Source organism: Pseudophryne corroboree, chromosome 1 (genome assembly GCF_028390025.1).
Source record: "Pseudophryne corroboree isolate aPseCor3 chromosome 1, aPseCor3.hap2, whole genome shotgun sequence".
Taxonomy (NCBI): domain Eukaryota; kingdom Metazoa; phylum Chordata; class Amphibia; order Anura; family Myobatrachidae; genus Pseudophryne; species Pseudophryne corroboree.
Genome location: NC_086444.1, coordinates 800,651,946 through 800,679,187, shown reverse-complemented (window position 1 = coordinate 800,679,187; position 27,242 = coordinate 800,651,946). Strand labels below are relative to the sequence as shown.

The 27,242-nt window shown below is 39.0% G+C and overlaps 1 long non-coding RNA gene across 1 annotated transcript in view; it reads right to left on the bottom strand.

The window, feature by feature from the left end:
- The window catches only part of LOC134947998 (uncharacterized), a 240,230-nt gene that overhangs the window by 3,019 nt on the left and 209,969 nt on the right, over positions 1-27,242 (bottom strand). The window contains exons 2-3 of the long non-coding RNA XR_010182897.1: positions 5,829-5,886; positions 3,225-5,620 (exon numbers count right to left, since the gene is read on the bottom strand). This is a non-coding gene — a long non-coding RNA (uncharacterized LOC134947998). The remainder of the gene's footprint in view (positions 1-3,224; positions 5,621-5,828; positions 5,887-27,242) is intronic.

The window sequence follows — 27,242 nt, the reverse complement described above, 5'->3', positions numbered from 1 at the left end:
CATTATTTGGTTGTCGGTTTCTTTAGCAAAAATGTTGCAGCTTTACATTTAAATTTTTATTTCACTTGTTTGTATTTGTTATTCTTACAAACATTTTTAATAAAAAAAAAAAAGTTTACACACCAACAATAACACTACAAACAACCTTATTTGGCAGTGTGTGTGATTTATATGTGAGTAGAATAAACATGTAATGTGGGTTCAGACAATTGCTATTTGCTAACTTTCATCTGCGCAGTAATTAGCTAGTAATTGTCCATCAGATGAATGTGCTCTCCAATTAACAGCTAATTACTGCATACACACTTGGTAACAGTACTTCGCAAATGTAGAGTAACTGCAGACCTACTCGGCTGCTGCATGAAGGTTGCTACGGTTTCCTATGTTAGATTTAACAGCGACAAGGTATAATTGCGAAAAACACGCCCATTGCGAGTTGCATACTCCCACACTGTACGCCCACTTTCACGCCCATGTCGGAGCATTGCGAAGTCTCGCCTCCGCCACGCCTCCGCCACGCCTCCGCCACTCCTCGTTTTCGTTTGCCAGTTACGTGTTGGTTTAAATTTGGCAGTTTTGCACTAATGTCGTACGTATGTACTCGCGCATGCGTATTTACGCTTTTGCGCATGCGCAGACACTTAGTTTTCGTACATTTGCGATGCGATGAATCTTAGCGATCAACTCGGAATGAGGGCCCATGGTGCACTGCGGAGGGGGGCAAATATAACATGTGCAGAGAGAGTTAGATTTGGGTGGGGTGTGTAAATCTAAATTGCAGTGTAAAAATAAAGCAGCCAGTATTTACCCTGCACAGAAACAATTTAACCCACCCAAATCTAACTCTCTCTGCAAATATTATATCTGTCCCACCTGCAGTGCACATGGGGGTGATTCAGATCTGATTGTAGATTTGCTAAATTTAGCACATCTACGATCATTTACTCTGACATGCAGGGGGAAGCCTAGCACAGGGCTAGTCTGCCCCGCATGTCAGTACTACACCCCCCACACAGGTGCAAAAGCATCACACAGCGGCAAAGCTTTTGCACCTGGCTAGTAGCTGCATACCAGCACAGCCTCTGCTCGCTGGCAGGCCACTACCCACCGCATCTCGGGTCGCAGCGTCTGCATGTGACGTCACGTAGACACCGTGGCCTGCCCCCTCAATGGCCCAGACACACCTGCGTTGTCCGGACTGCACCCCAACGACGGCATTCTAACGCCTTTGGCATGCTCCCTCCTGCCCTGCAACTGCCTCTGCAGAGGCGATCGCTGCCCAGAGATGCTTTTAGCATCTCGCTGGGCTCCCAGGGTGAGCATTCGCACTCCAGCAAGGGCTTCAGACTGTGATCGCTGCCGCTGCAGCGATCCAGTCTGAATCAGGCCCATGGTTTTGCCCATTAGCTAACAAATTTGCTGCTGCACTCAGGTCTGAATTAGGTCCAAAGTCAGGTAGTTCTAAGGGCAAATGAGGAATCAACATGCTATTAGCTAATACTGTAACTCAAGGCCTGAGGTACAGTTGGATGTGAGTATGGTTTTTTTTTTCCATAAAATAGTTTTAGTACTTTTATTTCGCATTTGCGTCTTTATTTCTATATGTACTTCCAGGCAAAAACTGTCTTATATACAGATGTGTCCTTTTACAGTGCGGGCATATGCATGGGCACACACATTGTGGCAGCACTATGATCCACTAGGCTGTGACTACTCTCAGCCATGGGTCTATTATGTAAAAAATTTTGGTAACCCTAAGTATACCACCTCTTCCCCTGACCATGGTTTCCATCCAGAACTTTTTCTCACTTATTTCCCCTAATACCAAATGATTTTATGCTACAAACTGCTTATTCCCAAACTCAAACATATGGCTCTCGTCTCTTTGCTGTGAGACATCCTTACTTCAAACCTTCCTTAACCGTGCTACTTACTGAAATAATCCCTGTAAAGTCTATTATCCTCCATTCATCCTTTGTAAACATGTCAGCCATGCTCTAAAACGACTTTCTTTTTTTCACAAAAACTAAGGCTACCAATATTCTACATCATAATGAATAGTTTCATACATCCATATAATTTACTTGTCCTTGTAATTGTGATACACAGTATTTTTAAACCTGCATGAAATTAGGATGTGCTTAAAATGAATTGATCTGGAAATTATATTGTGTACAGTTGTGCTGCACTATGTTTCTCAGTAAAGCTCTTGAGGTTAATATTTAACCCTTTGACTTCAACGTCACTAAGCTGAGATAATGCATAGTGGAGCACTGAGTGATTGAAAAAGCCTTCTCGTTAATATAAGCTGGGGACACATGAGGTAGAGCCGCATGCAAAAGGTGCTCCCCTAAAGAGAGCCCTCCCCCGACTCCTTTCTCCTACAATGCATACCTGTATAATCAGATTTACAGAGTGGGAGTACAACAGATACATACCACTATCCTCTTATTTTCCCTCATGCTCGCCTTTATTGTTTCAAAGTACTTTTTTTGTTTATGTTGTTCTTTACAATGCTCATTTGTCAAACATTTGACTTGGTATTCTTTCACTCATTTTAAGTTAAGACACTGAGAGCTTAATTCAGAGGCGCACACAAACCAGCAGTGGCGCACGCGGGGGGGGGGGGGGGGTCCGAGCACCCAGAAACCCCCCTCCACCTTGAAAAAAAAAATATATATTCTTTTTTTGGCTGCATGAGTATTATTAATGGCTGTCTAGCGTCCTGGTGTCTTGCTGGTGGCACTTGTAAGTGCTTAATAAAAGTTTACTTTATTTTAATTATAGTACATATATATCCATGTGCATACATATATACACATGTATATACATACATATGAACACACATATGATATATATACACATGCATATATACGTGTACTGTATGTATGTATGTAAATATACTGTGTATATATATATATATATATATGTATGCATGTTTAATATGCTATGTGTATATGTATATGTGTATATGTATGTATATTTATTTATATATATATATATATATATATATATATAAATGTGTGTAGATATGTATATGTGTATATATATATACCAAACAAAATCAGGTGGCACTCACAGATTTGTAGCTGGATAGAAACAAACTTCACCCCGTGAAGATTTTTAATGAAAAACAGGTAACGTTTCGGGGACGTGTCCCCTTCCTCAGACAATTCAATAGTGCAAAAAAACGTGTATAAATAACATACATTGACCCCACTTACCCCCGCAATCACGACTCCCAGCTGCGCGGACCACGGCGTGTCTCGGCGTCCCCCGTCCCGCACTTCCGGTCTTGACGTCACAGCCCGACCGGAAGTGACACGTTCAGGCTTCACCGGTCACCATGGCAATGCGCAGGGAGCACTGTGCATGTAAACAAAGACAAAACAGCACTTATCAAACATCAAAAGTAGCAATGTGTCATAAAAACGACACACATCTCAAAAGCGCTCACACAGAGCTAGAGTGTGTCAATAAAAACAAGCAAATATGTGATAAAACAAGCATAATAAAAATATAAGACATCAACATACATTTACATAAAACTTACAACACACTATATCTGACGCAAATGGAGATTTTCAGTTTCCAACTCTCTAGTGCAGCTAAATCTAGAGCTCAATCAACATTAGCTAGAGGTGGAAAGGCAAGGATGGCTCTACTCATAGGAAAACACTCTCGCTTTTGTCAAAGCTGTCCCTGGTGAAAACCAACAGCACTAATGCTCACTGCACTACTCATTGTAGTGTTGCTATTTTGTGTGTGATTTAACTACGCTAATTGCCAAGAATCTAAGAGCTTGGCCTTTATATATATACACACACAGACACACTAGTTTTAAGGACCCAGCATATACTGGGTCACCTCAGTCCCCACCCCCATGCTTGGCTCCACCCAGTTCTGAAAAACCCCCCATGCAAATCCTGCGTTTGCCACTGCACCCATTACTTAAATGTTCCTGTAGCACTAGCTGAGCGATTATTTGCTACTGCACATCTAGAAAAGCCCTACTGCCAAACGCAGTCTATCTGGCAGTTCTGGTAGGGCTGAGATGCCGGCTGAGCACATAAAATTCCTGGTGCTGTGCTCGGTCAAAGAGCACGGGATTAAGGGGGGAGGGGTCAGCTCTGGCTGCTGCTGCTGTCCGGTCCCCATGCCGCAACTGCTGGCGTAATCAACAGAGCACAGGCATGGAGAAGCCAGGATAACCCGGCACAATAAAAAAAGTATTCCCTGATATGTGTGTGTGTGTGTGTGTGTGTGTGTGTGTGTGATGTCATGATATAGAGTGTGCCATAGCACAGAGTGAGCCACCAAGACTAGAGGAACATGCAGCTGTCATGAGGAGGAGCAAGGGAAAGATCCAGGAAAGTGAGGCTGAGGAAAAGAGGCTGCTGTAGAAACACAAGAGGTCTGCTGCAGAGATACAGGGGAATAGAAGCTGCTGCAGAGACACAGGAGGGGAGAAGGCTGCTGCAGAGACACAGGGGAACAGAAGAGTACTGCACTTCTATTGTTTGCCATATTGTGTTATAGAGGGCACTACTACTGCATGTCAATTTGTAAGGGCAGTACTTTGTAACATAATGTGTAAGGGGCATTACTGTGTGCAACATAATGTGTGAGGGGCATTACTGTGTGTGGTGTAATGTGTAAGGGGCATTAGTTTGAGGCATAATGTATAGGGGGCTCTACTACTGCATTGCATAATGTGGTATAATGGGCACTATTACTGTGTGATATAATGTGTATAAGGGAATATAGAGAATGATGTACACTTGAATATTATTCTAATATCATTATATTTGTAAGAACATAGACTAAGAAGTAGGAGTCACTAATAGTAAAGGGATGAGTCTATGCCAGGAAACAGATTCTGACACTAAGGTTGGCCTATGTGCTTTAAATGCCAGGACCTATTTGTAGTCCCAGTCCGGCGCTACCTATGGCACATTCATTACCCTGAGTGTATGCTCAAAGGTGCTATTGTGTACAGGACCTATGGTATTAGAAATGGAGTGGTTAAGCGATTGGCGTTCCTTTGCACTGAGAGGTGGCCTGAAGTAAAAATATCCATCTCATAGGTGTGTTATGGGAGTGTCATGTACGTGTCAGTGAAAGTGACAGTGTTATCTTAGGTCCACAAAGGTCATGTTTAGATGGAGAAATTGCAGCTGCATCGATGATGCATGCAATGGTGCGCCGATGGTGGACTACCTATAACCACCGATGGCGTTACATCATACACAGGCACTAAAAGTAGGTGTCTCACTGCTTGCACATTCAGGCATACAAGTACACAAGGGGAAGGCTGACACTAGAATTTGCAAATTACTGCAGCTGGCTCTCCGGCAACAGTGTCCACCACTGAATCAAGCCATGAGCTTTTTCCTTTGTAATTGCATGTAAAAATATGTCCATGTTCTGAACTATTGTTCTAATTAATGTCTGTATTATTTCTTCTCCAAAGTACAATTGTTTAAAAAAAATAGCAGTATTTGAACAAGAAATATTTTTAACAAAAAATATATATTTTAACCACTTAACTGGCATGGTCAGATTTCATGCGACTGCACCGTCCCACCCTGTCCCCCCGTTTTTGATGAGGAGATCCATTCTGCAAATGTGCATAATATAATGTTTAAATATTTAGAAAAATACTTTTTAAACTTTATTAAATAAAATAAATTTTAAAAAACAATGTTATTAACAGTTTTGAAGGGAAAAATTGTCAGTTAAGTGTAACATTTTAAAGGCTTGGTTCATTCAAATCTAGGTTTGTCATTTGTGGTGCTAATTTACTGGTGCAGACAATCCAGGTTTACCTGACTCTTTTTTTAATTTTGTAGCTAAAAGGAATTTCTTTTCAGCACATCTGTGGATCTGGAAAAAAAAAATATTGTTTCAATATTATATATTTCAAATGAATATTTATTTTCACTAATTAAATATTCCATAACTGCACGCTACATACATCATTTTTCTAAATAGGACTGGGGTTTTCTATATATATTTTGTATTGCCTGTTCACTAATTAAATATTCCATAACTGCACGCTACATACATCATTTTGCTAAATAGGACTGGGGTTTTCTATATATATTTTGTATTGCCTGTACCCTTTTAAATTATATAATCATCATCAATTACTGTATAGGCTTACAATATAAAGCCTATACAAGGTGAGTTAGCTCTCAATTTATAAATATACAATATAAATGTATGTGCTATTATAATGTAGCAATACACAACTGTATGATCCAAAGTGAGTGTGTCTAATTATCATACAGTGTTACCAACATATCAGAGATGAAGTGGCTGGTGGCTTATTTATATCTTTACAAAAATATATGTAACTGAGAACTCGACTTTTCTGCTATTATATAGGATGTAAATCTCATTTACCAGTCAATTACAGAGTGCTGGGGAAATTTTGTGTTTTTTCTGATCTTTAAATTGTGACACTTGGTAATATGCCTGTGCCCATATACACACTGTGTTAACTAGCCTGGTCTTTTCTAATCTTGGTCCTCATGACTCCTAACAGTTCACATTTTATAGACCACCCAGAAGGTGTACAGCAGTATTACCCATACAGTGCCTTGCTAAAGTATTCACCACCCTTTGCATTTTTCATGTTTTGTTGCCTCACAACCTGGAATTACAATGGATTGTTTGAAGGTTTGCATCATTTAATTCACAGAACATGGCTACAACATTGAAGATTTTTTTTTTTTATTGTGAAGCAAACAACAAATAGGACAAAATAATAAAACTTCAGCGTGCATAACTATTCACCCCCCCTAAAGTCAGTACTTTGTAGAGCCACCTTTTTGGCAATTACAGCTGCAAGTCGCTTTGTATAAGTCTCTATGAGCTTGCCACATCTTGCCACTGGGATTTTTGCCCATTCCTCAAAGCAAAACTGCTCCAGCTCATTCATGTTGGATGGTTTCCGCTTGTGAACAGCACTCTTCAAGTCTGGCCACAGATTCTCAATTGGATTGAGATCTGGGCTTTGACTAGGCCATTCCAACACATTTAAATGTTTCCCCTTAAACCACTTGAGTGTTGCTTTAGCAGTATGCGTCAGGTCATTGTCCTGCTGGAAGGTGAACCTTTGTCCCAGTCTCAAATCACAGGCAGACTGAAACAGGTTTTGCTCAAGAATATCCCTTTATTTAGCACCATCCATCTCTCCCTTGACTTGAAACAGTTTCCCAGTCCCTGCTGCTGCTGAAAAACATGCTCACAGCATGATGCTGCCACCACCATGTTTCACTGTGGATATGTTGTTCTTGGGATGATGTTGGATGTGTTTGCACCAGACATAGCGTTTTCCTTGGTGGCCGAAAAGTTAAATTTTAGTCTCATCTGACCAGAGCACCTTACTCCATACATTTGAGGAGTCATTCACATGCCTTTTGGCAAACTCAAAACGTGCCTTCTTATTTTTAACACTAAGTAATGGCTTTTTTCTGGCCACTCTCCCATAAAGCCCAGCTCTATGAAGTGTACGGCTTATTGTGGTCACATGCGCAGATACACCAGTCTCTGCTGTGGAACTCTGCAGCTCCTTCAGGGTTCTCTGTGATGCCTCTCTGATTAATGCACTCCTTGCCCGGTCTGTGAGTTTTGGTGGCCGGCCCTCTCTCTTGGCAGGTTTGTTGTGGTACCATGTTCTTTCCATTTGAAGATGATGGATTTGATGGTGCTCCGGGGGATCATCAAAGATTTGGACATTTTTTTTTATAACCCAACCCTGACTTATACTTCTCAACAACTTTGTCCCTGACTTCTTTGGAGAGCTCCTTGGTCTTCATGGTGTGATGCCTCTTACTTAGTGGTATTGCAGCCTCTGGGGCCTTTCAGAAAAAGTGTGTTTATACTGACAGATTATGTGACACTTAGATTGCACACAGGTGGTCTTCATTTCACATATTATGTGACTTTTAAAGGTAATTGGTTGCACCAGAACTTTTGAGGGGATTCATAGCAAAGGGGGTGAATACATATGCACATGCCAATTTTCAAAGTTGTATTTATAAAAAATATTTTTTAGATACATTTTTCTCTTTTCACTTCACCAATTTAGACTATTTTGTGCATATCCATCACATAAAAAATTCAGATAAAAAAAAATTAAATTACAGGTTGTAATGTAACAAAACAGGTAAAAAGCCAAGGGGGTGAATACTTAAGCAAGGCACTTGTATATTAGATATGGATTGCCTCTATTTTACTATCCACCAATGGGTAGGTCTGGGAATCTGGAATATTAAACATGATTAAAAATCTCGATTCCCCAATCTTGACCAAAAATGTTCTGGGTCAGAAAATTGTGAATTTTTAAAATGAAGAATTTCCACAATTTCCCAATGGACAGCAGGTCATCAATGGCTGATCGGATGTTCCGGTTGGGTTGAGTAAATTGGATTAAATGTATGGGGGACATAACTATCACACCGTAAAGATCCCCAGGTGACCTGAAAAACATGAACTATTTGAGGTCCTGAGCACTGAGTTTGAGAATCACTGAGTTACGATAAACTGGTTGATATATGATAGGAATGCCAGCATTACTTAGTTTGAGTACCCCAATGAAATCAGTATTGTACTTTACTGCCATAATAGCTTCTATGGTCTGAAATGATTTAGGAGCATAGGGGGAGATGTACTAAGCAGTGATGAAAGTGGAGAAGTGAGCCAGTGGAGAAGTTGCCCATGGCAACCAGTCAGCGTTGATGTAACATTTATAATTTACATACTACAAAAGTATATACAGCAGCCGATTGGTTGCCATGGGCAACTTCTCCACTGGCTCACTTCTCCACTTTTATCACTGCTTAGTACATCTCAAACACAGCCAATAATTTTGCCAATAGTCGTATTGCTGCATAGATGCTGATCATAGGTTTTAGGTAAACCTGTACAATCTGCAATGTATCCATGATGACATAAGGTTGCAACCAAAACTAATATATCACTTCTGTGTCTGGCATGTACGTGACCTGAATAAACGCTACAGTATCTGGAACAAAGTTATTGTCATTGCTGCTGCCAGTGCAGATAACAATGTTGTTATAATGGGACAATATAACAGACCAATTGGGAAGCAACTGTATGTCAGGAAAAGGAGAAAACATTTTTTAAAGTACTAAAAATAAACAATGTTGACATTTGCCTAATATTAGTAAATATATATAAAAAGAAAGCATCATTATAGAACTGCTGTAGCTGTAAATATGATAGATTTTTTAAATAAAACATACAAAATGCTTACAAGGTTAGTCAGATGCATCTATAACCTGCAAAACAATAAGAAAGCAGTGGATGTCCACATTATTTGATATATGGATTTCTTTATGTGCCTAACCCAGGGATGTGCCACTGTGCAACATTGTGGTTTATACACTCAAACCTCGTAATTTATTTAAGTACAGTTTGCATAAAATTGTACCTGGCAGTTTTAAGAGATACAAACTATATGTATTCTATAGCAAACTACCGTATTATAGTAAATCACATGCAAACTGTAGCTAACAGCATTCAGTTTAGAGTAAACTGCTGTTTTCCGAACAGAATGTCATATAAAGTCTGCTTGTGCCAGACATAAAGGGTTATGTACAATCTGTGCAGCACAAATTGTATGTCTCATCAATTTTGTCATGCTGCTTATGACCCAGGAATTTGAGTTTAGCATATCTTATACTTGTAAATGACAGATAGGGGGTATTCGCATGTAAGTGCAGTAAGGTAAGGGCATGCAGACAATAGTTAACCACACCGCTTTGCCATGCTTTTTTGGCTCACACATATCTTGATGTACTGTACATGTCCACACTGTTTCATGCTGCAACTTTTGGGACACATTTTTACCAACAACTTTATATAAGAATTAGAGATGAGCAGGTTCGGATTTATCCGGATTTACTTGGATTTACCCGGTTCTCAAAATGGCATCTTATTGGCTCTCGAATGTCATGTGCTTTGGTTAGCCAATAAGAAAAATCCGAACTTGCGTTAATTCTGGCGTTAAGAACTGAGTAAATCCGAACCTGCACATATCTAATAAGAATCCTTTTAAGGTATTATAATCAAATTGCAATATATTTGGTGCATTCTAATCACAATTCTGGTGGGTCTTCCATGCAGCTTACAAACTGACACTTGGGGCCAGCAGTTCTGAATACTCCACCATTGGCACAAAATAATGTGCACTATTAACACTTGCACCAGCCTATGGCAGACGCAGTGTCTCTTCTTCTTAATGTGGTCTCTGTGACTATGGATCTGCATTTGGGAACATAGCTGCATTCACTGAAATACCCCTGACACTCCCATGACACGCCCATGAGATGCTTTTTTTTACATTCACATTAGGCCCTCCCAGTCATCGCACAGAAACGCTCATGGTTTTGGGCCACCATTTCTAATGCCAGCAACTCTATATGCAACAGTGGTCTTTGGGGGTTATTCAGAGTTGTTAGCAAACCAAAAAAGTTAGCAATTGCGCAAAACCATGGGCACTGCAAGGGGGGCAGATACAACATGTGCAGAGATAGTTAGATTTGGGTGGGGTGTGTTCAAATTGAAATCTAAATTGCGGTGTAAAAATAAAGCAGACAGTATTTACCCTGCACAGAAACAATATAACCCACCCAAATCTAAATCTCTCTGCACATGTTACATCTGCCCCACCTGCAGATGGTTTTGTCAAATTGCTAACTTTTTTGGTTTGCTAACAACTCTGAATAACCCCCATTGTGTATGGTCATGGGAATGCATGTACAGTAGGAGTATTCTTGATTTCTCTTGCATGTGCAGTAGCTTAAAATTGCTTAACATCAGCATTTTGTCTAACCTATGAATCAGACCCTTAATGTGGTGTGTGATCTTCCAGTTTAAAACATGACTTCTTGATGTGCAATTTAAATTTGTGATTTTGTAAAAGCATACTTTGAAACATGGCCTAAGAATCAATATTCTTATTACAGATATAGAGATCAAAGCAAATTTGACATTTTTATTCAAGGCAAGCACAAAAAGGCTAGCTGACAACATGTAATTCAAATTGCATCAGGCTGTCTCATTTTGAAGAGATTGACAGTTTTTAAATTCCCAGTTGGAAATCTATCTCCGACTAATTCCGTCCTTGTGCTTAACTAGCCCTGTAATCCTTTTCTAATAAGCTAAATTTCTCAGGCCACTAAACATATTAATTCATGGATGACATACGTATTTGTTCATATTGCAATGGTTTCTTAAATCTTTGGTTTTGATTACATTTCCTTAATATTAATACATACAAACTGTTGTGGTTAAGGATTCATAATGATTAGTCTATATTTTATGATATTCTATATCTATATACAAATGTTTTTACATAGGTTTAATTTGTATACTGTATGCCCCTTTGTTAACAGTTAAGATATCATATGCTTCATACATATCAAATATTAGCAATACTTAAGAGATCACTTTTAGAAAATAAAAATAATTATTTAAAGCAACCAATTTAAGATATTATTTGTGGAATTGGTAACATTTTAAGGCTATAAATCATAGTCAATAGTGTGGGTTCTTAGTGCAAATTATTTTTTTTTTTTGCATTTTGGCTGCTAGGTTTCTTTATAAGCATATAGTATTATTACTTAGTCATATTGCAAAAAATAATCAGTGTACATTTATATTCATTTTCTGCTATGTCATACATAGTATAAAAATGCTCTGTAAATGTTGGAAATGTTTGAAAATATGATGATGACTTTCCTGCATGTTATACATATTTAAATGATAAATAAAAGCATTTAATACATTTGTAATCATAGACACATTTATAACTTTATGCAAATTGTCACCACATAAATGTTCAAATTCTCTCATTCCAATTAAATACTGTATGTAATGTATTTATTTAGAGTGCTAAGACGCCATTACACACACAAACACAACACTTCCTACACATTTAGTTACATTTATTTTCAAAATTAAGTGTAACCATCCATATAACCATTCTAATGCGTGTTCCACTAAACTTTCTACAAACATACTATATATAATCAAAGCCTTGTTAGGCGTTTGACTAAATGTAATCAATATTATAGATTAAAGGAAGCTAAAATCAACTTAAAAATATTCTATGCATCAATACAAGTTGTATACACATTGAGAGCGAAACAAGAAGCAGTAAAACCATCAGATATCCCAGCTGGCTGATTTGTTGTCCTGATTTACTGACAGGACAAAAGTTGTGTTCCACACCACTAGTCCCATGCAATAAAAGGAGTATTAAGTCAAAAGAGAGACTTGTAGTAAAATGCGTTGCACACTATGAAAACTGCATTATTGTTGTAATACTTATGTATTTTATTTTATTTACATTGATGAGTTGTTGCAAAGTAAATTGTGCAGTTTTTCTTAATAAATGTGTCATTGTTTTATTTCATCTTTATTATTTATTTATATTTATTAGCCTTTATCATGAGGCCTACTGTGACAAATTAGATGGCCCTATGTGGGCACTGCTATTATGTAGGTTAGGACTGCTGTATCAGAGAAGCCGTGAAGTGGCCAGCAGCTAAACATGTGTTTGCAAACATTTGTGACTAATTCTCTGAATTTTATTACCAGATAGGTTCAGGGATGGTTACAGGTAATTTTCAGTGTGCGGAAGGGAATTTAGGGGTGGGGATTTGCACATGCCCCCTCTTTGTCTGTTGTTTGTCTGTGACCCCTCCCCCTTCCAGCACCTGATATATAATTATCTCCAGGAATGATTGAGCAGCTGCCAAATTGTTTGTCTGTTCATCTTTATTATGTAAGTTCCACAACCAAAATTATAACAGTACTGTTATTTGTGATATTTTGTACAGATAGTTTGAAACAGATATTACTATAAAAATCTAGAATGAAACATATTAGGATATGGAAAAAAAAGAATCAAGGAGGGAAAGAAAACTGGTAGAAGAGTGTAATCCATGAGTTGTGCTGCTATAGTAATGGGAGTTGCGGAAGCTTCATCTGGAGCCTCTTAGATGCCAAGAAGCAGTCCTCAAGCTGGGGGTTAAGGTGTAGATATATAAAAATTTCTAAAAAAGAAACATGGAGGCAGTGGTGGATTTCCAACTAGTCATGTGATGCATGTGCCACGGGGGGGGGGGGGGGGGCACTTACTGGAGGGTGGCACACCAGACTGATGAGGTCAGGTGATTTTTTTTTGTCATTACGACTTTTCTTTTAAATATTTAATTTTGCAACTGACGGGAGTGTGACAATGGGCAGCAGACTGTGGTCCAAGAGGCACCATAGCCAGTTTTGAGGCATCCGGACTGGACCAGAAATGAAGGAGTAGTGACGTGATGGGGCAGGGATGGCCAATAATGTGCCTAGGGGTGGCCTGACCTTTAAATCCGCCCCTGCATGTAGGTGATGGTAATAGTAACAAATATAATTTTAGCTATCATTTATAAAGTACATTTCTGAAAATGACAGCTAAAAGCTGATTGGTTGCTATGTTAAACAACTCCATTCCTATACTAAGACGACAGTCTGCAATAGGTATAGTTAGAGAACCACTGTAATGTTGCTCCACAAACCGTGATTTATCTAAATGCTAGTCCAGTGATTATTCTGATTGATAGCCAACATACTGTACTTCATATTTTACCAAAGGATGAACATTATACTATATTTCAGGAGCAGTTAATCAGCAATTTGTATTTTGAGAGGTTCTTGTATTCCAGGAGGTCATAATATGGCATTTAAATGCAATGTGTTGGATTTATTTACTGTATGACTGTCCATCACCCATTAATGTAAAATACTTACCATTGGGCCCTGTTTTTTCACTGTTTCTTTTGCAGCAGGTGTGTTTTTTGTTGTAACTTCTGTTATTTGCATAGGAATTTTGTGCACTTAGACTCAGGTTCTCAACTTGTAAGGTGCCTTACTTGATGAACATATTGTGCTCTTTGGAGGTCAATGTATTGACTTTTTTACTTTTTGACAAATTGTCCTAGGTCTGGTGCACTATGTCTCAGTGATGTATGGTGAGGTCAGGGTCGGCAACAGAATCTTGGAGCCCGGTACACTGATATCTCTGGGCCTCTTCCAAGTATCCCTATGTACATTAATATTATTATTATTATTATTAACAGTTTATTATATAGCACAACATATTCCATTGCGCTGTACAATTAGAACAACAGTAATAGAACAAAACTGGTCAAAAACAGACAGACATAGAGGTAGGAAGGCCCTGCTCGCAAGCATACAATCTATATACATACATCTATCTATATACATACATATACAGTATACATACAGTACATACATATACACATATACAGACATAGATATACAAATATATATATATAGATATATAGATATACAGTATATATATATATACACACACGCACACACATCGTTCAAGTGATTTATATTGTATAATGAAACCATTATAGACTGTCAGAGTGGTGAGGGTGCAAGGAAAAATAGCCAAGGTGTCTGCTACTGTCTGTAAATCCCCCATCACTCACCGAGTCTGTGACACTGATAGTGTGTCCTGTGGGAGGCTGGGCAGCACACCTGTTGGACTCAGCTCTGCTCCTCGGTGGTGGTGGAGACAAGGAAGTACTGGTGCAGCATGGTGTCAGCGTCGTGATGCAGACACCACAGGGAATAAACCAAGTAACAGGTATTCAGAGGTTGCGCATTGAGGGATGCTCCAGCAGGATGGTAGTTTTTTAGTTATTTAGTAGGTGGACAGAGTGGGTACTTTAAAAAGTGTTGAGCAGTTTTGTGTTACTGTACATTGGGGCCCCTCTGACCCACGGGGCACTATACGGGTGTCCACATTGTCCCCCCTGTTGCTGGGCCTGGGTGAGGTCAATGGCTGGGGAGTCACTAGCTAGTATCAAAGCTATTATACAAAAGTGTAGCGATATAACCAGTGTGTTACCATATGGATCCAGTGCACAATGTGCAGTATAACCAGTGTCACAATACTGTAATATGAAATTGGGGTACTACCTACAGCGTCACAATGTGTGCATGAATATTACACTGCAGTCTGACCTGCAGCGTCACAATATGTGTGTACAGTACTTGTATGAATATTAGACTGCCGGTACAGCACAAAAAAATGTACAACCTTTTTGAACTTATATTTTTCCTTTTTTTACACTGGAGCTGAGCCCCTGGACAGACACAGCAAACCCCTTGGACGGACACAGCCTATAGCCCCTGGATGTACACAGCAGCCCCTGGAGGACACAGCAGCCCCTGGATGGACACAGCAGCAATTGGATGGACACAGCAGCCCATGGAGGACAACAAAGCCCCAGGATGAACAACGCAGCACCCCTGGTTGGACATAGCACCCCTGGATGGACACAGCACACCTGGACATACGGCACTGTTGAAGCTCCACAGCTGGAGTGAAGTTAAACGCCGATCACCGGGGACCTTTATGCAATCCAAAACCCATGAGTATTCGACAGTGGGAGGATGACGTTTCGCCTCATTTTGGGTTTCAAGTAAAGCGGGAAAACCCAAGTTGTACTCGGATCCCCCTTAGTTTCGCAATGTTCAGGTGTGTCAGGTTCTCTGTGGTTCAGACCCACTCATCTCTAACATATATATATATATATATATCAAAGAAGTTCCTTAATGCGCTCTAATTGTAGAATTATAAAATTATAAATTTGAGATCAATTATTTTATTTCATATAATTTAACACTACTCTCTTTGGGCAGCTTCAACACAGGAAAAAGATCCCTTGCCGATAAGGACCAAAAGTAAGATAGATACACAAAATATATATATCCCTGTGGAGCACTCTTATTTGTCAATATGTTCAATTTATTTTTATATAGATATAAAATGAGGGTGACTTTATCTGTACCTCATAAATATACACCCAGATGTTAAAAAACATATATATTTTTATTAAAAAATAAAAAACAATAATACATTTCTGTACGTCTTTCTTTTATAAAACAATATTGATCATTAAGTAAACATATGTTTGGACGAAGAATGAGGTGATAAAGGCGACCACTGGTGTCAATCGAATGTAAAGAATAGGCAGTTATATAAAAAGTAAATAAAATTTATTTAAACTGTGAAGCACTAAAACAAGCCCGAGTAAAAAGATGGAAGTTGATAAGATAAAAATAACATGCACAAGGGGGTAAAAAGCGCTTAAAAGATTACAAAATAACATAAACACCATAAAAAACGGTACATAGGATATTAAAATATATATAGGAATAAAAAACCAAAAAAGTAAAAAATTAAGAAAATAGAGGAGTAAAATGTCTTAACTTAGTAGTTCAGGTTTAGATCAAGGCAGCACCCAACGCGTTTCGTCCTATCTGGACTTCATCAAGGGGTGTTCAGTTTTTGTTCATACAATAAAAACATTACATTTTGTTTGTTTTCCCCCATCGCATTTAGTCTTATAGCGACTTCTTCAGGGGTGTTTATTTGAGCAACAATAATTTTCTTAAAGTAGCGCCCAAGTGATTTTAGGATGAATTTTCTTCTTAATTGGTGACTCAATAAATGTAGTCATGAGTAAATCCAATTATTTTACTGGAAACATATTTGAAATGAGCTTGATTGAATTCTACAACTTAATGAGATAGTCTTAATTGGTTTCCACACCTTAGTAACGGATATGACTGGGTAGGACTATTTTTTGAAAACTCTGAGCACTTATATTAGTATCAAAACAGCTTTTGATTGCTATCAGAGTTTCTTTTCCAGCAGCAGTCCCATACGTCTGTATGCATGGGATTCCAGTAGTGAAATCTTTGATCTCAGATTGTAGAATTCAATCAAGCTCATTTCAAATATGTTTCCAGTAAAATAATTGGATTTACTCATGACTACATTTATTTAGTCACCAATTAAGAAGAAAATTCATCCTAAAATCACTTGGGCGTTACTTTAAGAAAATTATTGTTGCTCAAATAAACACCCCTGAAGAAGTCGCTATAAGACGAAATGCGATGGGGGAAACAAACAAAATTTAATGTTTTTATTGTATGAACAAAAACTGAACAAACATATGTTTACTTAATGATCAATATTGTTTTATAAAAGAAAGAAGTACAGAAATGTATTATTGTTTTTTATTTTTTAATAAAAAGGTGTGTTTTTTAACATCTGGGTGTATATTTATGAGGTACAGATAAAGTCATCCTCGTTTTATATCTATATAAAAATAAATTGAACATATTGACAAATAAGAGCACTCCACAGGGATAGATATATATATATATATATATATATATGTATATATATATATATATATATATATATATATATATATATATATATATAAATATATATATGGGAAGCGGTCACCATACCGCTAGTCGGGATCCCGAACATCACAATGCTGACGTTGGAATCCCGACTAGCAGGAAGATACAGATGCCGGTATCCAGGCGCCACAGGCTTTCCTCCCTTTATGGGTGTCCACGACACCCATAGAGGGAAAATAAATCCTGTGGCAAGCAAAGCGAGCCACCATGCCCACAGCATGGTGAGCGCAGCAAGCCCACAAGGGGCTGGCTAGCGCTTGCCCCACTACCGGCATACTTGTGGTCAGGATCCCATTGTTGGTATACTGATGGCCGGAATCCTGACTGTCGGATTTACATACTGATCCTATATATATATATATATATATATATATATATATATTTATTTATTTGTTTATTAGAGATGTGCATCAAATCCCATATTTTGGACGAAAAGTTTTGCTTAATAAAACTGAAACGTTGATCCATAGTAGGCACTTGTTGCCTCCACGTTATTAATAATTTTAATAAGTCCTGCGAGTCCCGCCAATTTCCCTCTGCACATATATATAGGTGTTTTGGATCTGTAAAAACAGCTAAAGTCACAGAATTTGGCCACTTTTTTCGTACAGTATTATTAACCTCAAAAACTTTAATTTCCAGCCATTTCTACTCAATTTTGCCCAACTCAAACTTCACAATATTGTTTTCATCCAGTTTAGGCCAAAAGGTTGCATCAAACTAGCTGGCTGAATAAGCTAAGCGACAGAAATGGACAGCACAAACATGTGCCAGTTCCACTTCAAACATGGTACAGCTAGGAAGCAGAGTGTTACTGCAGTGGCATACAGGATGACAGGTAAATAAACTATATGACCCCATATAAAGTAACTAGAAATGTTTTCATTAATGAAGGACTAGCTCAGAGACCTGAGAAAAGTACAGGGAAATGGAGGTGGGGTAAATAGTGAAAGGTATGTAAAAGAATGATAGATTGATTATTTAAAAAAAAAGCCAGGATAGAAAAGGCCATAAAAGAATGCACGAATGATTGATTGATTGATTGATTACTAAAAAAAATTAAGATGAGTGCTAGATCGACCTTCTGTATGAAGCAAGTAAGGAGAAAAAAACATAAAATAATACAATGATCAATTGATTGATTAAATTAACATGTGTAAGGCTTCCATCAAGAGCTGTAGTCTGTTTGGCAAGTGGAAAAAAGGTAATAAAATACAAGAATGATCGATTAACTAATTGATTGATTAATTAAATTTAACAAGTGTGAGGCACCACATAATTTCTTGTTAATAATGTGTTGCAAATTTGTAATGCAAAGAACATCCCCAATTTTCTCCCCAAAATACAGCCCATTATGAAAACTAAAGTTTTGCCAGATTTAATTTTCCTTGAGACATCTCATCCACTGTTATGAAGAACATGCACAGTTTAACAAACCAAACACTTCAATAACAGCGACTTCCAATTTTTATGAAGAACTACCTCTGATCACTAATGAGGAGGTTGATGATGCAGATGTTAGTTACAACAAATTCCCATTTTGCAAAATAAATGTAATGAACTCGCCGCAAATGACATAACATGGAGGAGGTTGCTAGATGGTTAATGTCCCTACTTCTACTAATTTTGGAATCACAAATGTATCAGGTGCATTTAAAAATTCAGGATTTGGGTAAAAATAATCCCACACCCAAGAGTTGGCTTTTTTGGTCTTTTGACCAGGCACAACAATGGATTTCTTTTTTTCCCAGGCAAGAACTGCTGCCACTGGTGGTTGACTTACACAAACAATATCATCAACATCCTCATAATCTTCAGTAGCATCAGTTAGTATACAAATACCCCTTCATACTGTTCCACTTCCACAGTAGCATCCTCAATTTCTATTATATCATAATCATCTCCATCTTTACTTGTATTGCTCATCCCCACATTTGCAGATGGCGCATAAATAGTGGAAGGAGGTGAAGGAGGCTTCTCTATGAGTACAGTCTGAGAACTGTCAGACTCACACATAGCTAATGTGAACACCCCTAGACTCAGGGATTTTTGAACACACAGTGTGAATTTTTTTTATTTCAGGTGCCTATTTTTAAACTTTTGGCCTCCTGGACCACTTTTACTAGATGTTGTAGTACTATCATGACTGATGCGGCAGTAGTACTTGGTTGCTGCTCTTGCTCTTTTATCGACTGATCGTAATCCATATTCACACTTATATTTATGTAAATGCAGTGAGGTACAGCATGTACAGCACAAACAAGTTGTACAAAAAACAAGTATAGTATAATAGTATTACTTATTTGCTTGAACTTTTTTTTCAAAAATGATAATTCACAATGCTTATGTGACGTGAACGCAGTGGGGTACAGCACACACAAGTTATACCAAAATAAAAGTTTAATATAACAGTATTATTTATTTACATGAACTTTAAAAAAAACCACTCACACTGCTTATGTCATGTGAATGCAGTGGGGTACTGCACACATAAGTTGTGCCCAAAAAGTAAAAAAAAAATGAAAACATTTTTAGTAAGTAACTCGCACTGCAGGGATCACACCACTAATATTTAAGTGAACAAAGTTGCAGTAGGGTGCAGCGTACACAAGTTGTACAAAAAAAGAATAATTTTTAAAACTTTTTGCAAATTCCAACTGTGTGAACAAATTACCAGTGGGGTACAATGAACACAAATTGTACAATTCACACAGTGGAGGGACAGTACTTATATTATTTAAGTGAATGCAGTGGTGTATGGCCTGGGGAGTCACAGTGCAACACCTTTACTAAGTAACATCTACATTAAAGTAACTGGCATTTGATCTGAGCTTTGATCTCGTCCAGTATCAGTGATGTCATTATATGGGAGTTCCAACACCTATGGAGCATGTCAGAGACAGGTCAGATTTAGCCAATTATTGTAAAGACTAGTAAAGGGACCAACATATTTACAGTCACCTTAGTCTGCTCCTGTCCACTCTTCCCCACTGTCTTTCCCCAAGATTTCAGGGGGCAGGGGGGGGGATTTCTAAAGAGGAGTTGCCAAATGTAATTCACAGTCTGCTGCTCTGTAGAAAATATTTGTGGAAAAGTTTGGCAGTCTGGGGAAGCAGTAGAAAAAACTAGGACTGACCCTGGACATTTATGTACACATTGAATTAACACTACAGATGGTCTATAGTATAGGCTATATCAAGCATATTTAACTAATAAAAATAACATACTGTAAGTGGTCAGGACAATGTTAAACATCCCATTATAAATAATAGAGATGTGCACCGGAAATTTTTCGGGTTTTGTGTTTTGGTTTTGGATTCGGTTCCGCGGCCGTGTTTTGGAATCGGACGCGTTTTGGCAAAACCTCCCTGAAAAATTTTTGTCGGATTCGGGTGTGTTTTGGATTCGGGTGTTTTTTTTTTTAAATCCCCTCAAAAACAGCTTAAATCATAGAATTTTGGGGTAATTTTGATCCTATAGTATTATTAACCTCAATAACCACAATTTCCACTCATTTCCAGTCTATTGTGAGCACCTCACACCTCACAATATTATTTTTAGCCCTAAAATTTGCACCGAGGTCGCTGGATGACTAAGCTAAGCGACCCAAGTGGGCGGCACAAGCACCTGGACCATCTAGGAGTGGCACTGCAGTGTCAGACAGGATGGCACTTAAAAAAAATTGGCCCCAAACAGCACATGATGCAAAGAAAAGAGAAAAAGAGGTGCACTGTGGTCACTGGACGGCTAAGCTAAGCGACACAAACACCTCAATATCACTGGAATTATTCATTCTAATCAATGGTATTATAGTCCAAATCACTGGAAGAAACTGACAAAATCACAGGAATTATTCGTTTTAATCAATGGTATTATTGGTCCAAATCACTGGAAGAAAATGACAAAATCACTGGAATCATTTGACAAGATCACTGTAATTAATAATTACTTATAAATCACTGATATTAATTGGTAAAATCTCGCTATCGCCTACCTAGAGAAGTAGAACCTAGATGGTATTTGGTACCGGGGAAACACTACCTCAAGAAATTCTCTAAGTCCCTGTGAACTAACGCTGGATATCGGACGCACATCTAACACCAACACAGCTGCCAAGGCCTGGGTTATACGCTTTGCAACAGGATGACTGCTGTGATATTTCATTTTCCTCGCAATGGACTGTTGGACAGTCAATTGCTTACTGGAAGTAGTACAAGTGGTCTTCCGACTTCCCCTCTGGGATGATGATCGACTCCCAGCAGCAACAACAGCAGCGCCAGCAGCAGTAGACGTTACACTCAAGGATCCATCGGAGGAATCCAAGTCAGGAGAGGACTCGTCAGTCTTGCTAGTGACATGGCCTGCAGGACTATTGGCTTTCCTGTCTAAGGAGGAAATTGACACTGAGGGAGTTGGTGGTGTGGTTTGCAGGAGCTTGTGTACAAGAGGAAGGGATTTAGTTGTCAGTGGACTGCTTCCGCTGTCACCCAAAGTTTTTGAACTTGTCAATGACTTCTGATGAATGCTCTCCAAGTGACGTATAAGGGAGGATGTTCCTAGGTGGTTAACGTCCTTACCCCTACTTATTACAGCTTGACAAAGGCAACACATGGCTTGTTGACACCTGTTGTCCGCATTTGTGTTAAAATAATTCCACACCGAAGAGGTGATTTTTTTTGTAATTTGACCATGCATGTCAATGGCTATATTCGTCCCACGGACAACAGGTGTCTCCCCGGGTGCCTGACTTAAACAAACCACCTCACCATCAGAATACTCCTTGTCAATTTCCTCCTCAGTGCCAGCAACACCCATATCCTCATCCTGGTGTACTTCAACAGTGACATCTTCAATTTGACTATCAGGAACTGGACTGTGGGTGCTCCTTCCAGCACTTCCAGGGGGAGTGCAAATGGTGGAAGGAGCCAACTCTTCCTGTCAAGTGTTGGGAAGGTCAGGCATCGCAACCGACACAATTGGACTCTCCTTGGGGCTTTGTGATTTAGAAGAATGCACAGTTCTTTTCTGTGCTTTTGCCATCTTAACTCTTTTCAGTTTTCTAGCGGGAGGATGAGTGCTTCCATCCTCATGTGAATCTGAACCACTAGCCATGAACATAGGCCAGGGCCTCAGCCGTTCCTTGCCACTCCGTGTCGTAAATGGCATATTGGCAAGTTTACGCTTCTCCTCAGACACTTTTAATTTCGATTTATGGGTCATTTTACTGAACTTTAGTTTTTTGGATTTTACATGCTCTCTACTATGACATTGGGCATCGGCCTTGGCAGACGACGTTGATGGCATTTCATCGTCTCTGCCATGACTAGTGGCAGCAGCTTCAGCACTAGGTGGAAGTGGATCTTGATCTTTTCCTATTTCACCCTCCACATTTTTGTTCTCCATTTTTTAATGTGTGGAATTTTACCCAGTAATATTATTATATCAATAGCAATGGCCTACTGTACTGTACAACTATATACTGTTGGTCACCAAAATGCTGCACTGTACTACTACTATATATACTGCTCACAAAAATGCAGCACAGATATGGAATGGATACTTGCAGTGACACGGAGCTGCAAGATACAGCAATGGCCTACTGTACTGTACAACTATATACTGTTGGTCACCACAATGCTGCACTGTACTACTATATATACTGCTCACAAAAATGCAGCACAGATATGGAATGGATACTTGCAGTGACACAGAGCTGCAAGATCCAGCAATGGCCTACTGTATTGTACAACTATATACTGTCGGTCACCAACATGCTGCACTGTACTACTTTATATACTGCTCACAAAAATGCAGCACAGATATCGAATGGATACAGGAAGTGAGCAAGCCCCACAGGGGTGAAACATGTTTTCCATTCCAATGGGTCCTGTTTTGTCCAACTGCAAGTGATTCACTCCTAGCCTCAGGTCAGATCATTCCATCCTGCCATTTTGGGCTAATTTTTGCCCAGCTGTCATAGAAATTGTATCTATATCCGTGCAGCTTCATTTATGCCTTTTTCCAGGCTTATGCATCTTAGTTTATTTCATCAGGATTAAAAACTGCATTTTATAGGAAAGAAATACTGCATTCTTCTTTGACTTTCCTCCTGCAGATCCTGTTGTCATATTGCTGCATGGGTTATATGAGAATTTCATGTCTATTTCCCTATATCCTAATGATTATAACAGCTCCAATTCACACAAAGTGTTTCTAATGACACCCATGTCACTAGTGATTATTTCATTGCATATACCAGTACTATTTATTTGTATCTACAATTATCTTTGACATATTTTCTGTTCCTTACACCAGTACCAATGTACACATATATATAAAAAAAAAAAAAAAAAAATTGATCCGTGTTTCTTTATCCATTTGTATCTATACGGACGGGTAATTTTTATTACCCGTTCCTAATAACTACAGCCTAATTGATCTCCATTATCCTTTTTAGGGTTTTTTTTTTTTTTTTTTTTTCCTAAATCTATATATCTTCGTTTTTTTCTCATAAATCCATATATCTTCCTTTTTCGTGGACTCTCATTTGTGATCCAGGGACACAATACCACCGGTGTGGGACTTGATGTCTCCTGCCTAACACAAAAAGCAGATCCACACTATATCTATAAGACCCAGCTAATTATCCCCCCCTATATAGGTGCACTCTCATTGGACGTCTGACCAAATCCTTCTACTATCAAACCACACTGCTAATGCCCGATCTCGTCCGATCTTGGAAGCGAAACAGTGTGGGCTGAGTTAGTACCTGAGGTGGAGACTCACAGGGAATACTCAGTGTTGTAGAACATCAATCATTGCATATGATGTGTGGTATGTGACTCCAACAGCAGCATCACCATTTGTTCCTATCCTTTTCTTTCTTTACCCTGGTATATCCTTTGATTTGTTTCTATTATTACTTATTGCCAAACAGCTGTTATTCCTTCATTAGGATTATGACAGAATCTAAAATCAATTGACTTAATTGATCTCATTAATACAGATCATCTGTACTGGCCGGGTGAGAAAGGGTTTATGACTTGCAGTGTCTCTACCCCTCTCCATCTCATTTCCTGAGGCAGGACCAGAACATTTTTATCTGGGATTATTCACATCTCCTCAACCAGGGGCAATTATATTCTTAATATTTCCAAATAAATTTTGTTTTATCTGCTGACTAATCAACCTAGTGTTATTCATTCTAGTTATTTAACTACCATTAATGAGTGCGCCCACACAAGAGCCTTCTTCTTTCTCCCTTTTGTTTATGCATATGTCACTGGCTCTGGGCGCACCCCCAAACTGGACATTATATTAAAGATTTTACTTGAAAATTGTCCAAATTTGGTTTTTCTGTAATCAAAAACTATTTTCAGACCGGTGCCGGGTCGCCCCCTTTGTGTAACAGTGACACAGAGCTGCAAGATACAGCAATGGCCTACTGTACTGTACAACTATATGCTGTTGGTCAGCAAAATACTGCACTGTACTACTATATATACTGCTCACAAAAATGCAGCACAGATAGGGAATGGATACTTGCAGTGACACAGAGCTGCAAGATACAGCAATGGCCTACTGTACTGTACAACTATATACTGTTGGTCACCAAAATGCTGCACTGTACTACTATATATATACTGCTCACAAAAATGCAGCACAGATATTGAATGGATACTTGCAGTGACACAGAGCTGCAATATACAGCAATGGCCTACTGTACTGTACAACTATTTACTGTTGGTCACCAAAATGCTGCACTGTACTATTATATATACTGCTCACAAAAATGCAGCACAGATATGGAATGGATACTTGCAGTGACACAGAGCTGTAAGATACAGCAATGGCCTACTGTACTGTACAACTATATACTGTTGGTCACCAAAATGCAGCACACTGAGCACAGATATTTGCAGCACACTGAGCACAGATATGGAGCTTTTCAGGCAGGGAACGTAGATATTTGCAGCACACTGAGCACAGATATTTGCAGCACACTGAGTACAGATATGGAGCTTTTCAGACAGAGAATGTAGCCACGTCCTCTCCGTTCAATCTCCAATGCACAAGTGAAAATGGCGGCGACGCGCGGCTCTTTATATAGAATACGAATCTCGCGAGAATCCGACAGCAGGATGATGACGTTCGGCCGCGTTCGGGTTAACCGAGCAAGGCGGGAAGATCTGAGGCTGCCTCGGACCTGTGTAAAATAGGTGAAGTTCGTGGGGGTTCGGATCTCGACGAACCGAACCCGCTGATCTCTAATAAATATATACACAAACATAATAGAACCAGTAAGAGACAGAACTGCACTTTCTAAGCACATATTCTCCCACCTCATGGTAAGGTGCCTGTCTCTTTTTCCTGGCATCTACTCTTTGGCCAAGTGTACTGATTGAGCTCTCAAATCCACACACAAACAGCAAACTTAGTAGAAGAATCTACTACCATTCGGCATGTGCAGCAGCTTGAATTGTATTATACAGTATATGCTGCTATTGTGGTCATTACTTGAGTAATGGGCTGAGAGGAAGTGAGTTTCTGTGAAACTGGAAACAAACCTAAACACCCCCACCCGCACTCCACGTGTTTGCTTATGTAGCTATATGATTTGCTGCACATAAAGTGAAAAATAAATATAGTTTATAGATCACAGAAACATGTCCAGTCAGCCATTTACCTACATTTTATCATTAACAGAAAATTTTAACATTTAGTGATGACTGAAATCATAGCAAAGAAACAGGTTGTGCAAATGTGCTAATTTTATTATTTTCAGCTTTCTCAGATTTTAAAGTCTAATTTAAAATTGTCTAATTGATTCTTCTGTGTGTTTTTGTCGGGGAAGAACATTTAAAGAGAAATTTATGTGTGCCTAATTTTACATCCAAAAGCAGACTGAGGCGGATAATCAGCTGAAAAGTTTTGAAAGCTGCACTCATCTCTAGTTATGTGGGATAATGTAGCTCTTTTGTTATGTATAATAATAGATAATCTGGGTAGCCATATAACCATATAAAGATGCAAAGTCACTGTCTAAGGTGGTCATGCCGAGTAGTTCGCTAGCTGCATTCATTCGCTGTGCAGCGATGAGGCGAACAAACGGCACTTCTGCGCATGCGTATGCGGCGCAATGCGCACGTGCGATGTACTATTACTACGAACGATATAGTTTCACACAGGGTCTAGCGAAGCATTTCAGTCGCACTGGTTGCCGCAGAGTGATTGACATGAAGTGGGCGTTTCTGGGTGTCAACTGATCGTTTTCAGGGAGTGTTCAAAAAAACGCAGGTTTGCCAGGAAAATCGCAGGCGTGGCTGGGCAAACGCAGGGCGTGTTTGTGACTTCAAAACAGGAACTGAACAGTCTGAAGTGATCGCAAGCTACTCTAAAACTGCACAAAAAAACTTTGTAGCCGCTCTGCGATCCTTTCATCCGCACTTCTGCTATGCTAAAATACACTCCCAGTTTGGGGCAGCATAGCGTTTGCACGGCTGCTAAAAACTGCTAGCGAGCGAACAACTCGGAATGACCACCTAAGTTTAGAATGTAAGCTCTCACGAGCAGGGCCCTCTTCCCTCATGTGCTTATCCTTCCTTACTTTAATAATCTTCAACTGCACCAACTCCAGCAGTCTTCTGCCACCTGATACTTATTCCAGTGTCATCTGCTGATGTAACTATGTTTATTTACCCTGTACTTGTCCTATACTGTCATCAACTGTAAGTTGCTGTTTTCCTGTTTGATTATTTGTTTATGTACTCTGTAATTGGGCGCTGCGGAACCCTTGTGGTGCCATATAAATAAAGGATAATAATAATAATAATAATAATAATAAGTTCTTTAAAGTTTGAATGCAGACAGTGACAGGCAACTTCAAATACTGCATAAATTGG